This window comes from Pinus tabuliformis, chromosome 2_2 (assembly GCF_031772625.1).
Source record: "Pinus tabuliformis cultivar Carrire ecotype Pingquan chromosome 2_2, CPIR1, whole genome shotgun sequence".
Taxonomy (NCBI): domain Eukaryota; kingdom Viridiplantae; phylum Streptophyta; class Pinopsida; order Pinales; family Pinaceae; genus Pinus; species Pinus tabuliformis.
The window spans coordinates 101,963,826-101,978,143 of record NC_142300.1 but is presented as its reverse complement, the minus strand read 5'-3'; positions in this window follow the sequence as shown (position 1 = coordinate 101,978,143).

Genomic DNA, 14,318 nt, shown 5'->3' with positions numbered 1-14,318 from the left:
GAGTCGACCTCTTTGTGATGAGGCATGAGGTCGGTATCTTGTTCCAACTCCTATTGCTCAATGTCTGCATCCAACTGTTCAAGCACATGTTCTATCCCTTGGCAAAGTCTTGCCCCTGTGATGGTTCACCTTTTTCACCTAATGCCAGCTATTTAGATGAATCAACTACCTGTACGGGAATTGCTTCATATGTCTACACATGATGTGCCCCCTGCTGTGTCTATTTCTGTTGTGCTTCCTTCTCCTATTGGCACAACTCTTGTTCTCTCCGAAGTTTCTCCCTCAGCTCATGCAACTCCTTCTCTACTTCTTCCAATCTCTTCTTATCCATTTGCCTTCGCGCGATGCACTTGTCATGCTGCTGCCTCTTTTCCTGAATAGCCATAGCTGCTTGTTCTACAAGTGGATCTACTCAAAACTTGTAGCTTTGCTCCTCCTCCATGCGGTTGACAATCTTCCTCTTCCCTTTGTCGCGCACAGGTATGCTTGTCTCTACTACCTCTGTTGTTGTTGCTACTGTCAGTGCTCTCCGTGATGTTGCTTCATGTTGCTTTGCTAACTACTATACGGTGAAGCCTACCTGTTCATTGGGTCTGGAGGAATTGCAGCAGTACCTCCATGAGTCCTCCTCAGCTCAATGACATACCCCATGGATCCTGTTAAACTGAACTATCGTGCAGTGATCCTTTAAAATGCAATGTGGGTCATACGGGTTGAAGCTTTGGAGGTTGAAAGGATACTTCCTCATCTGTTATACATCGACATTCACTCGCTTGATACTTCGGATCTCATATAACCAATATGCAACGAAAGAGAGGGTCAAGGTGACTTCTTCTTCCGCTGCAGTATAGCTGTCAATCCTATCGAGACGTGGTACGCTACTTCCTTCATGACAAGCGCGTCCAAGGCGAACTTTGGTAGAACATACAGATACTTCTCCACACTGAACACTTGGATGAACGTGTTGGATAATGAGGCATACCAATCTGCCATGCCTAGCAATGCCTTCATCACTTCCTTTGACATGCAGGGTGGATCCTGTTCGAATATCAACCTATACACCGGGGTGAAAAAATGGTCGAATAGTTGTATGATCACTCCTCTAAAGCTGCATTCAGACAACAACTTGAAATATGTATTCATAGCAGTCTATATCTGTGACTATGCCCACTCCAAGCCCGAGAACTCATGTCAGGCACAGACTACATCTAGAATGTAAACGGACATATAAATGTCTGCATGCATACCCTTGGGTGAGTGTCGAGCCTTTGTGATTTGTTGCTTCAGTGGGTGTGCCAGTATGACGGACTAGTTGCATGGTCTTCCTTCTCTAGCTAGTTGGTCTAATGCGATCACCGAACTCTGAGGAAAAGTTTCAATGCTTGCTTGGCCACTCAGTCGACATGCGAATATGACCAAGTATTGGTACGCCTTCCTCAATATCTTTTCTTGTAGATTTGGTTGGGTGTCATACTGAAGCGAGCTAGATCCTTTACCCAATCCTTCAAAATGTCTCTGGAGTGAGCTCTGCTGTTGGGCAAGATGAATGAAGGGGTCATGAAAGTCATGGGCTCAGACATATGATAAATCTTGTCGTAATATCGTGCCCAAAATATTGCAAGCTTCGTCCCATTGGCATTGCTCAAGGTCATCGTCTCGGGGTTAGTGTGAGAGACGATCTAGTGAATCATGTTTGTGCATGGGAATGCGGGGTATTTGCATTCAATCAGGTACAATCCAGACTTTTGAATGTTTACGTACACCTGACAGTCCTCGATGTCTTCCCCAAAAGTGCCTATGAATGCTTCATTAACCTCTTGCCACTTCAGTTTGATGTCCTTGTCTACATACAACTTTGTATCTTTATATATCGACAAACTAGAGGACACCTACTCAACTACTGCTCCAGTTGCAATACCATTAGTGTCATGAGATCCTGTTCTTTCAGAATCCATTGAGACACATTAGTGTCATGAGATCCTATTCTTTCAGAATCCATTGAGACACATTAGTGTCATGAGATCCTGTTCTTTCAGAATCCATTGAGACAGATGAACACTTGAAATATCTGGAAACAAGCATCATGCATGGCAAGAAATATGTCAGTGAAAACAAAGCAAATCTGGGGAAGGACACAATACATACTTGGGGAACTAATGAGCAAGATTGCGCAAATTTCATTGGGAGGCTAGGTGACTGGCCACCAAAACTGCGAAAAATGTAGTCTAGGCTGTCTGGGAGGCTGGACTGGTTGTTGGATCTGCGAAATGTGTAATCTAGTCAAGTAGCTGGCTACTAGGATTGCGCAATGCCCAATCCCAACTGGGAAGGACTGTTGGCCCAGGGACATATTTGCACAATTTATTTGGCCAAGCAGCCACTATCCTCCAAAAATGTGCAAAACAATCCTGGAGGCCAGTGCTGTGTAAGAATGCACAAATCTGGAGAGGAAGGTGAGCATTCCTTCCCCAAATTGCGCAATTCAGCCTTGGTGAAGGTAGAGCCTGGACCAAGGTTGGCCTGACTCGTGGATGTGCAACTGAAAACAAGTAAGACAATGAAATGCATGGCGACACGAAGTGATAACAGAAGTGATTGACAGTGCATGCAAAACATGAATGAAAGATTTAGCAGACAGATCAACATGCATGTGGGTGAGGCAGTTCATCGGTTAGGAAAACATCCATGCAAAACAATTTCATGCATGCGACAGCAGTGAGATAGCAAACGAAAACTAAAAAAAAGCTAGGAAAAGCTATAATACATGTAAATGACAACATACATTCAAAGAAATCAAGCAAACATCACTCACACAAGTGAATACACAAAAAGTGACAGAAATGCTGAAAAAGACAAGTTGAGGCCACTTCCCCATGAATAGCTGAGCCGGATGTGTCAAAGAGTCCTAGAGGTGTTGTGGGATGTCATAGCTCCAAGATCGATGTGAATGAATGAGCTCTGATGCGTCAAACAAATAAGTTTAGTCTCATGACGCGCATGCCACAAATCTAGGAAAAAGTGACACTTGGAGGGAAACTTCTAAAACAACTTTGCATGTAACCCCAGGCTGCTAAAAATAGCTCCCTAAATCATGGGATGCATTTTTCATGTTGTCTCTTGCTATTCCAGGAAGATCAATTCATGCATGCATGCAAGTCAAGTTTCCTTGATCCCGGGTGGAATTGGTCAACCAGACTGTCCTTGCATGCAAGTTTCAACTGCTTGGGAAAAATGCGCATTCCTGGCTGGGAGATGGGTTGATTGCCCATGAGGTTTGCACATTTTCTGGGCAGAGTAGCTGATTGCTTCCTAGATTTGTGCAAATCCTGGGCTGAACATCCTGTTGCTGGGAAGTTTGTGCAAATCCTACTGGGAGGGTTGGCTGGCAGGATTGCACAATCTTGGAGCCCAACAGGTTGTCAGAGAGGATTGCGAAATTCTTGGAGGGAAGGTTGGATTCCCTCTAGAAATGCATAATTTTCAAAGGGAAGTTGCTCATCCTACAACTGGACCAAGTCCGGGTGGGCAGCGTGTGAGGGGAATGGATCAACTGGGATCGACAGGCTGCCTTTGTGCGAGGAAAACATTGAAGCTTGAGTACTTTGATGAAGCAAGACAAATTGTTGTGTAAGGTTAGTAGGGAGGCTCCAAAACAGGCTAAGGCAAAATTTTGGAGGGTAGTTGTAGCCACTACAACACTTGGCGACACACTGGTAGAACTCTAGCTCTCTGAATGGACCTTGTTCGTGAAAAGAAAGTCTAACAACTTGGAAGGTATTGTTTAGCTCTCAGATCATTTTGGATTCACACTAGATTGATTGTAAGAAGTAGCATCCGCCAGACTCTTGGTCAATTGACACACATTCCAAGCTAAGGTAACATAGTTGTTTTGATTAGGATTGAGGGGTATATAGGTGCACAAGTAGTATAGTCGTCAGAGTCTTAGTTTCATCTCTGGTGTTGCTCCATTGCCAGTAGGCCTGGACAGTACCTTGGTGGAGTCACATAGGAACACAAGCATGGATCCACTACCAGCGAGCCTGGTCAGTACCCCGATGGAGTTACTTGCATCACCTCCTTGTGCAGAAAGCCTTTCTCTTCTTTCGCCTTATTCATTTTTCATTTTAATTTTTTGACTTTTCATTTTTTTCATTTTCATTTTCACTATGCATATAACTTATTCATTTCAAAGACGGAAGAAGGATCCTGACTTATTGAGAGTAGAAGAGGTTTTTCCAGTAGAGAAGTTGTTTATTATATCTTTGACGTGGCTATTAAGGTTTCCCCCCTCACCTTACTCTACTTAACTGGTTTGACAAGGGTTAACCCAAAAGAAACTGACTAGAGAAGGTGACACTAGTTAGCGCACGAGCGTTGTGTTTTCACCAAGGTCCACATCGAATAGTACGTATTTTCCTTCAACGTATCATGGAATAAGAGTAACAAGCTCACCACACAGAGGCAAGATGACATATAACCAAGTAGTAATAGTTGTACAAGCCCTGTTTTACTTTACCCAACTTGCTTCAAGGGTCATACATGATTTCATTCAAGACTAACCTACGAACGAGACAAACGAGATAACAAACATTGAAGAAAAGCAAAACCAGAAGCGAAAGTGAAAGAAAAGCAAGTAAGAAAACAAGCAAGCAAAAAAAGCATATAAGCAAACAAGCATGCAAGCAAACAACTGAAAGCAAACACTACTCCTACTCCTACACTAACGGTGCATGGGCCTGATCACGTGAAGTGATACTTCCAATGCAGCCATTGACACATCGGTAGACCCAATTTGGTGAAGTCTTGGTCCGTGAGCAACCTAGTGGTGTGAACCAGCAAGCAAGAAAGATATAACAATGAAGACAACCACACTTTGTGTTTCAAAGTGCCCACAGGACATGAGTGAGTGCATGTGCATGACAGACAATCCATGGACTTATCATGGTGCTGTGTGACACTACATGCAACTTTGAAGCATAAGCACACTCTTGACTGTGACATGCAAGCAAACAAAAGAAACAAAGATAACTTGTGTCGCGAACGAGTGCTTGCAATGTAAGACTCCTCCAATGCATGAGCAATGGGATTGTGTAGCTCGAGTGGAGGAAGTGTGATTTGTGAGTGAGATGGATCTTTAATGCATATAGATGAGTGATGAGGAGCCTTGGGTGATTTAACAGTTTCATGATCGGAAGTGAGACTAACTCCAGGAGAGCAAGGACCTGACATAACCATCAGCTCAGGATGAAGTGCCTCGACAGTCTTGTGTGTCTCAAATTCATAATTAGGTAGATAATCATACACCGGTGGCTTCGAAAGATCAACTATGATAGATTCATGACCGTGATAAAAAATGGAAGCAAATGGATCATGACTTCCACGATCAGAAACATCAATGAATTCTTCGACATCCTCATGATTAGATGAATTGAACATAGGGGTAGATGAAAATCAAACAAACTCATCCTCTATGTTTCCGGAAAAGACAGATGAAGGATCAAGTGGATTTTCAACGAGCAACTTATCCTCTCCGTTGTTGAATGATGGACTAACATCCGGTGAGTCCTGCGAGTGATCAACAATGGGTGCATCTATGGTTGAAGATACACATGCAAAATCATGGATGTCAGGTTAACCAAAAAGGTTAGGAAAGAACGGAGGGGGAGGGGGCTCATAAAGAAGGGATCCATCCTTCACCAAGTGTTGATGTTCAAGCTCCCACTCATACTCTTCATGAATGACAACGCATGTTGTTTGTGCCAAACCAACTTTTTCAGTGGGTTGTTCCTCGTTCACAACAAGTGAAGAGTCGGGAATGGAAAAACGCAAGACAACATCATCCGGAGGAACACTTGAGTGCGAAGACAGAGGTCAAAGAAAATAATGCATATGAGAACTCGAAGGACTCACAGCCAAATCTGTGAGAAAATTGTGCTGAGTGATGTTGGGGGAGTGTGAAGGATGAACAGGTGTATGAGCATAATCCTCAACATCACTAGGTAGTGGTGGAGCTGTTGAATGAGAGGGAGGTGGATAGTCAGTTGAGACAGTGCTCACTCCCACATGAGATTATGCAGTTCCATCAATGAAGAATGTTGAGCGGGGCTTGATATCAAGCTTCCTCTTGGGACGGGAAGATTTCTTAAGGAAATACTCGAACCGGTCCCAAAGATAAGAAAACTTCATTTGGCTCCTCGGAGCTTGAAACTACAAGTCACAGAAGCGCTGCCCAAAATCAATAACAGATTCATGCAGAGCCCTCTGTTGCTATAACAGTTTCTGGTCAAGATGTTCTGGATCAAAATGACATAAAATGTCTTTAATAAGATCACAAAAGTGCTCAAATGAGAGCACGGTGCTAGCCAGTAAGCTGAGCACCCAACGAAATAGAGATTCACGAAGTGTGTATGCAAGAAACAAACCGGCCTGTTCGTCAGAAAACTCATCTTCCTCATGAATCATGGAAAGAAAGTTATGTAAGTGCTCAGGCCAGGCCACTTCACCTTCACCATCATACGTGTGAGTGGACAAGAGATCGAAAAGCTTCCCCGAGATGGAGACATCTTCACAATTCAAAAAACACCTCAGGGGAAGCAGAGTGCAAGACTCCATGAAAGATATGCAAAGGCTCAAAACAGGATGAGAGGAAACTACTTGTCATTAGGCCCTCCTTCTAGTGCCAGAAATGTTGATGGTGCTGGACCCGCCAACATGTCAAGGGGATCTCCCCAGTAAGAAGTCCCAATTAGACCTCAGACCGTTTGAGGTAGGAGTCCCAGTAATGGGTCGTAAGGTAATGCCTTGATCGTGATGTCGCACATATGAAAGTAAGATAACTCTGTCAAGAGCAAGGGTGTGACTGATGTAGTGAGTCAAGGAATGATCCAAAATGGATCCTAAAACCTCTAAGTCTAAGTCTTTAATCCTATCGGAAAACACTATCGCAGAAGAAAAACCATGAAGAATTGCGGAAAACAGAGTAAAACGAAGGTTGAAGTATCGTTCAATCAGACCGATCAACGATCCAGATCAAATCGGTGGATCACATATCATGGTTCGGTGATATCGCATCGGTGGAGTGTATCGGGGACGGCTCAAGGGCCTGACACAGAGCGAACCGTTGATCGAGTGTGCAGATCAATGGTTGCGATTACACCATCACATCGTAGGTTTCCAAGGGAAGGACTTACCAAAGGTCCGAAGACCATGCGATATGTGATTGCCATATATCACATCGCAACAATACAAAGGGGCGAAGACCCATAGCCCGTGTGATTTGCGATAGCGATCAAGGCGGACCCGAAAGGGTTTATAAATGCAACTCTATAAAATTTGAGTTCCAATATAAAAGTGTTTTGTCGGGCTTTTTCTGTGTATTGGTGTATTTCCATTATAAAACCAAAATACAAAGGAGACATGGCATATGGCGCTACAACGATAAAAAATGGACCCGAAATGATTTAATAATTTAACTTTATGTTATTTGGGTTCTGTGGTAAATGGTATTTTAGGTGGGCTTCAGGTGGTAAGTGGTATTGGACAGGCTCCGCCCAATCCCATACACTGACCAACACATAGCATGCTATAAGGAGAGGGAAAACCTCTTTTTTTCGGGCGGGTGATCTCCGTGCAAGTAAGTCATCTGAAATGCACATCAGTGCTCAGATCAAATGGTCGTAGATCAACGATGCATAATGCACGAGTAGGTTGGATGATCAGGATGGATGTGAACCATCAGATGAGAACAAATCTACGGTGTCGGATGCCAAAGGACCGATAATGGACGAGGCATAACAACCATCCAATTCCTCTATTTTAGAGTTTTTCGTGTGTATTTATCTATGTAAAGAAAGAAGCAATTCTTTGGGATTTTTCACCGCACCAGTCTTTTCGTTTGAAAACAGGTGGCCACCATACCTTAAGGATTTTACAATGATTGTTTAACACTCGACAGGGAGTTGAATGGACAACGGCCGTGAGCTAGAAATCCCAAGAATGTAGATGAACAAACAGAGTTGAGAGGCTTAAAAGCAACTCTAGGGTAGACAAAGGGGACAAAGAAGAGGAGAGAAAGAGAAAGAGGGAGAGTCCGTGCACTCTTTTAGACTCGAGGATTTCGAGTAAATCCATGTTGTTTTGTCACTATTGTGTTAAGAATCTATTTGAGCTCACACTTGTAATCATCTGCTTTTGAAGACATAATATAGAGGTTGAAACTGAAAGCTAGACTAGGAGATGTAGCCAGGAAGTCTGGTGAACTCCTTGGTTATTTGTTGTGTTGATGTGTGTGTTTGTTATGTTTTCTAACTACTCATTGTCTATATTATTTGCAATATTTTCGATCCATTGCACTAAGTAATATAGGCATTCCTGCACATGAGTCTATAATACCTTAATATTTATTTAAGATCTCGTTTTCAGATCAGGAAGTCTGAGATTGATGTCCCTTGGTCAAATGCCATCAATGTCCCTTGGTCGCATTTATCTGAACACGGGCACCCGTCGCCCAAAGAGAAAGCTAGTGACTGCACCAATTCTTAGAGGCCCAAACTGGGCCCTACCCTTTCACATTCACACAGATGCCTCGAACAAAGCAATATGAGCAACCTTAGGAAAAATTGATGAAAATTTACCTTATGCCATATACTTTATAAGAAAAAGCTTGTCAAAGGCAGAGTTAAACTATACAGTGACTGAGAAGGAACTCCTAGCTGTCGTGAATTCCTTAAATAAATTCAGACATTATATCACAGGCAATCAAACCTTTGTGCACACTGATCATGCTACAATTAGATATTTAATGAACAAACCAGATGTAAATGCTTGCATTATTAGATGGTTGCTTTTACTACAATAGTTTCATCTGACCATCATTGATAAGCCTGGTAAAGAGAATGTTGTTGTTGACTTTTTGTCTAGAGTAAATTTGCTTGTAGGTGAAGAAGGAATGGTGGATGACCAAATGCTAGATGAACACCTATTTTCTATATCAGTACTATCTCCATGGTTTGCTGATATAGCAAACTACTTGGTTTCAGCACGGTTTCCACCACACCTATCCTCAAAAGAGAGAAGCAAGATAGTAAGGAAAATCACCCCTTTCACCTGGATTGGAGGAAATCTCTTCGAACTTGGCCCAAATCAGATCTTGAGAAGGTGTGTCAGGGAGGAGGAAGTCTTTGACATCCTCCTGACCTGTCATGATGAGCCTTGTGGATGTCATTTGCAGCAAAAATAACTGCCTTCAAGATATTGCAAGCATGCTACTACTAGACCACTCTTCATCAGGATGTGAGGAGATACACAAGCCAGTGTGATCGGTGTCAGAGGATGGGGAAACCCACTCCAAAGGATGAAATGCCCATGCAACCTCAAGTGATTTTTGAGCCATTTAAGAAGTGGGGCATGGACTTTGTGGGACCTATCAACCCCCCTTCAAAGCAGAAGCAATACATCATTGTGTGCACCGACTACCTGACAAAGTGGGTGGAGACAAAAGTAATCAAAGTAGCGACAGAGGAAAAATTAGCTCAGTTTTTGAGGGAAAACATATTCTACAAGTTCGAGTATCCAAGAGAGTTGGTCATAGACCAAGGCAACTAGTTCAGTTCCAACCTGATTGAAGATCTACTCACACATCATAAGATCAAGCATAGGACTTCCACCCCTTACCATCCACAAGCCAATGGGCAAGTGGAGGTCACTAATAGAGCATTGGAAGGGATCCTAACCAAGGTAGTGAGCAGCAGCAGAAAAGACTGGGTGAACAGATTATTTGAGGCCACTTGGGCCTACAACACAACATGGAAGACCACCACTGGGTTCACACCCTATGAACTGGTCTATGGGAAGAAGGTTTTGCTGTCAATCGAGTTTGAATTTAATACCTTAAGGATGGAAGCTCATCTAGACCTAGACCTCAGCCATGCAAATAAAGAGAGATCACTTCAACTCAATGGATTGGATGAATACAGATTGCAGGCCCTTCTCCATACAGAGGTATTTTAGCTTCAGATAAAGATATGGCATGACATAAATATCAGGGAGAAGCAATTCAATGAGGGAGATTGGGCGCTACTCTATGATTCAAGATACTAGGATTTCAAAGGCAAGCTGAGGACAAGATGGCTGGGACCCTACACTATGGAGAAATGTAATGACAATGGTTCAGTTCTGATCAGAACCATTAATGATGAAGCCATCCCCATGCCTGTCAATGGACATCGATTGAAAGTCTACAAGAAACCCCTCTCCAAGTGAGAGTTTATTGAAGATTTGAATAAAACAGTGATGGTTGTGGAGCATGTCTTAGCTTCCACTTCACCCACTCATTGAAGAAAAAAGAAAGAAATAAGGACTCAAGTGAAAACCTCCATGTGGCGCTTGAGTCCCATCATTGGGTTGAAAACCTCTTCTGAGGCGGACTAGTGTTGTCAAAAGAAAAAAGAAAAAAGGGAAAAGAATAAGATCCCTGGGTGAAAACCTCCCTTGGAGGTTGTCAGGGCAGGTAACTAAGGTGAAAACCTCTTTGAGGTACCCTAGTTGTTTTCAAAAAAAAAAAAAAAGAAGAAAAAATAATTTTTTATTGCATTGCAGGTTTGCAGGAGGACTACAGGGAGCAAGAGAAGGTGCCAAGGGGACCTTGACATTCACACTAGCATCCATATCATATTCTCCACACCTTCCTCCATCATTTTTGGTATCTCTTTCACCCCACTATACATCTTCTTCAAAAACTGTTCTTTCTACAGGAGGCTCCTGTAGGAATTATAGAGAGCCAAAAATGTCTATAGAAGGCAATTTGAGGGACAAGAAAAGCTTAATGAGGAACCTATAATCCATATTACCATCTTCAAACCTCCTTGCCATCATTTCCAAGCCTACATCACACTCCAAGCATCCTTATTTTTTTTTCCTTCCTTTCCAAGAAAAAAAACAAAGAAAAACAATTTTTCAGATTTGAAAAAAACAAAAATAAAAGGAGGAAAAGGCACCATCAACTTCACCTGAAGCTTACCTCCTATCCCTCCATCATGCATCTCCACCTATGACATAATTCTCAAGCTCCTAGCATAGGGAAATAGTTGAAGTTTCAAGGGGAGAAGCAGCTATAGGAGTTCCTGTAGGAATTCCTGTAGCAGCTGATCCCATAGAAGTCCAGCACCAGCAATAAGGGACAACAAATATGAAGGTTGAAAAGGCACATGCAGCTCAGCCCCAACAAAAGAAGAACCTGCAAAAGCACACAACAACCCATCAACAAGCAGAGACAACATGCATGAAGGAAAATGAAGGCATGCAACAGAGAAAGCCACAACACCTCACAGTCGATGGCAGCAATTACACTTGGATCACAGGTAAGTAGCTAAATCACTCCTATATATGTATTTGTGTAATTAGAAACCATGTGAAGGCAACAAGATGGTTGAAATCGAAAGAGGAAAAGGTGGCTAGTTAACTTGGCCACATTCATGTAGTTGACTCCACTTAACCGAGATGCCACCTGTTAGAGCCTAAATCTACCTCAGGCTGAGAAAGGTAGGATCCAGGGCCAACATCAAATCACGCTTAACCTGGTAGCTAGCCCTACCAGGTCGGGAGAGGGCTCTCTCCGGGTCAATCTCAACAAAATATGGTTACTAAAGGCTTGATATGACTGATATAACTGCTGATCTTAGGCTAGGTATATGTGCAAAGGGTTTGATTGAATAAAATGATGTGTTTGTTGGTTCTAATGGAAAGGCAGATTTTGGGTGCAGGGAATGAGGCTCAATCTTGTAGATATCTCAATGGGGCAAGGTAGGCAACTGATTTTGGCACTTCAAATTGAATGAGATGGAGGGATTAGACAGGTGAGGAGTTGAAGAGGGCAAGAGGAGCCATGGATCCTCTCCAAACAACTGAAAACATCAAGAAACTAAAGCAAACCTCAAGTAGAGCACTGCAATTTCAATGGATTCTACTTTCACTCTTGTTTGATTTAGTTAGGAAGAAACAAGATAGATAATGTAATACATAACACATAAGTAAATTCACAAATACAGAAGAAAGCACTATACCAAAACAAAATGCCATAGGGATCCTAAAGAGTGCTGCAAACCTTGCTCTCAATTCCTTAGCCAAAATGTTGATATGGGTGTACAATGAAGATCCTTGCTTTCTCAAGAGTCCAACCATGCTAATGATTGAAAAACCACATAATATAGACAAACCATATCTCATCCTAGCCTCTAGGGGTTGAGATCACATGTTTAGGAGCTGTTCCAACTAATTCTAAATTGAGAACTAGAAATTAGGCAGTGAAATAGCATGCCTCTAGAAACAAGGGAACTGATTCATTCAGTTTCAAACAACTTTTTAACAGATGAATCTACCTCCATAAGTGAAAATTTGACATATTTACATCATGATCCATCAATGTACATTAAATTACATCACAAATTTGACATTAAGAAGGTGAAAAAAGTCAAACTGGCAAAAGCTAGGTGAAAAACAGAGTATACTTGGTCAAACTGGCAAAAATTTTCCCTATGCGCCGTGCCTGATTTCTCTATGCATAGCGACTATTTGGAGCCACTTTTCAAGGCTTTCCTGGTGTCCAAAATCGTTCAAGTGTGCTTGTTGGAAAGGTCTACCTGTCTACCTTCCAACCCAAGTGGAATGTTTCAATTTGGCCTCCATTTTCCCCTCCAATATTCCGTTCTCCGAACACTGCTTCCTGTGTGTCAAAATAGGGGCAGTAAGGTCATTTTTTGAGTGTTTTTGACCTTTTTGAGGGCTCAAAACCTGTCCAAATTTCTCGGCAATTGGTAGGAAAGCATATTTTTCCATGCCAAATCCAAAAATTCTGAGTTTTTGTCATTTGGAGGCTCCCATAAAAAGCAAGTGCCAGGTGGCAAAACGCATAGAGCAGAAATTCTTGTTTTTTGAGCAAAAAATTCCAAAAATGCAAAAAAGTGCCCCAATTTTTTTGGAATTTGGGCTGAGTCTTCTCCATCAAGAATTGTGTTGGGCCAAGGAAGCCTCAGCCAACATCTGAAGTCTATCATGCTCCTTTCACCTCTTTGATGCCCTTTTCAATTTTGCCTTTAGGCTCTTGATTCTCGCCTTGCAAACTTTGTTTCTCGCTATGTAATGATATGCCATATGTCTCAAAAATGTATTTTCCTTCTTGGCCTTCTCCAACAATCTCTCTAAGTGGATATTAGCTCTTTCAAGCCATGAATCCCGATCGGCATTGATCTCTTGCTCAAGTGAAGTGAGCTCCACCCTCCTCCTTTGGGCAGCTTGGCGATTCTCCCGAATGTTTTGCAACTCCATAATCACTTGCTGATCTTCAAGTTGCTTATTTCTTTGCTCCAGGTACTTTCTTATCCATTTAGCCCTCTCCAAGTTGAGGGAAAAGGCATTGATGTTTGCTTGCTTCTCTTGGATGATTTCTTTGAGATTTGTGCTTTGCGGGCCCACATCAGTATCATCACCCTCAATGAGAATGAAATCAGTCTCCCGCTCACCTGATGGTCCTTCATCCTGTAGTGGCCTCTTGCCTTTGTCCTAAACCTGTTGTGTTGATGATGGAAGGGAGACCCCTTCCACCCCGGGTGGAGATAATACTCGCTTAGCTGCTACGAACAACTGTCTAGTGCCCTTCTGGTAAATGATAAACACCGACATACTAGCGGTCTGCATCTCATGACCCTCATGCTGATATGAAGGTTCACCTGTCTCATGCAAAACCTTGGGAGGTCCCTGAGGAGCTGTGAAAAACTCACGAGAAATAAAGTCCTCACAAGTGATGCCTTGCAAACCAAGCTGATGAATGACCACAATTTTGATAAGAGCAAAATGGTAAATACTGTTGAACTGCTGCTGAGGAGTCTTGTGTTGCACTAGGGTGGATATTTTCTCAATATTTCGGCACATGAAGTAAGGGAGGTTCATCATCGTCACCCTGGTAAAATGCTTCAGCAGCCTGATATGATAGGCATATAAACGGGAAAACCAACCCTCACAACTGAAATACTTCATTATCAGTTTCATTAAAGGAGCATATGAATCTTTGAGGTACCGAAAAGGAAACACTCTGCTGAGTTGTCTCAAATAACCGGGCTTGATGTATGGTTCATAATGCTGCTTGTCAATTTGCTGCCTCTTGTTCCATTGCTCTCCAATGTTAGGAATACCAGTTGTTAGTGAAATAGATTCTGTTGTTAAAGTGAATGTGACACCAGCTAGAGTGGCTTAACCATCATGTAAATGAAGCACAAACAAATGATCCAACTCACGATGAAACTGGATTCTAGCAACCATCTCACAAA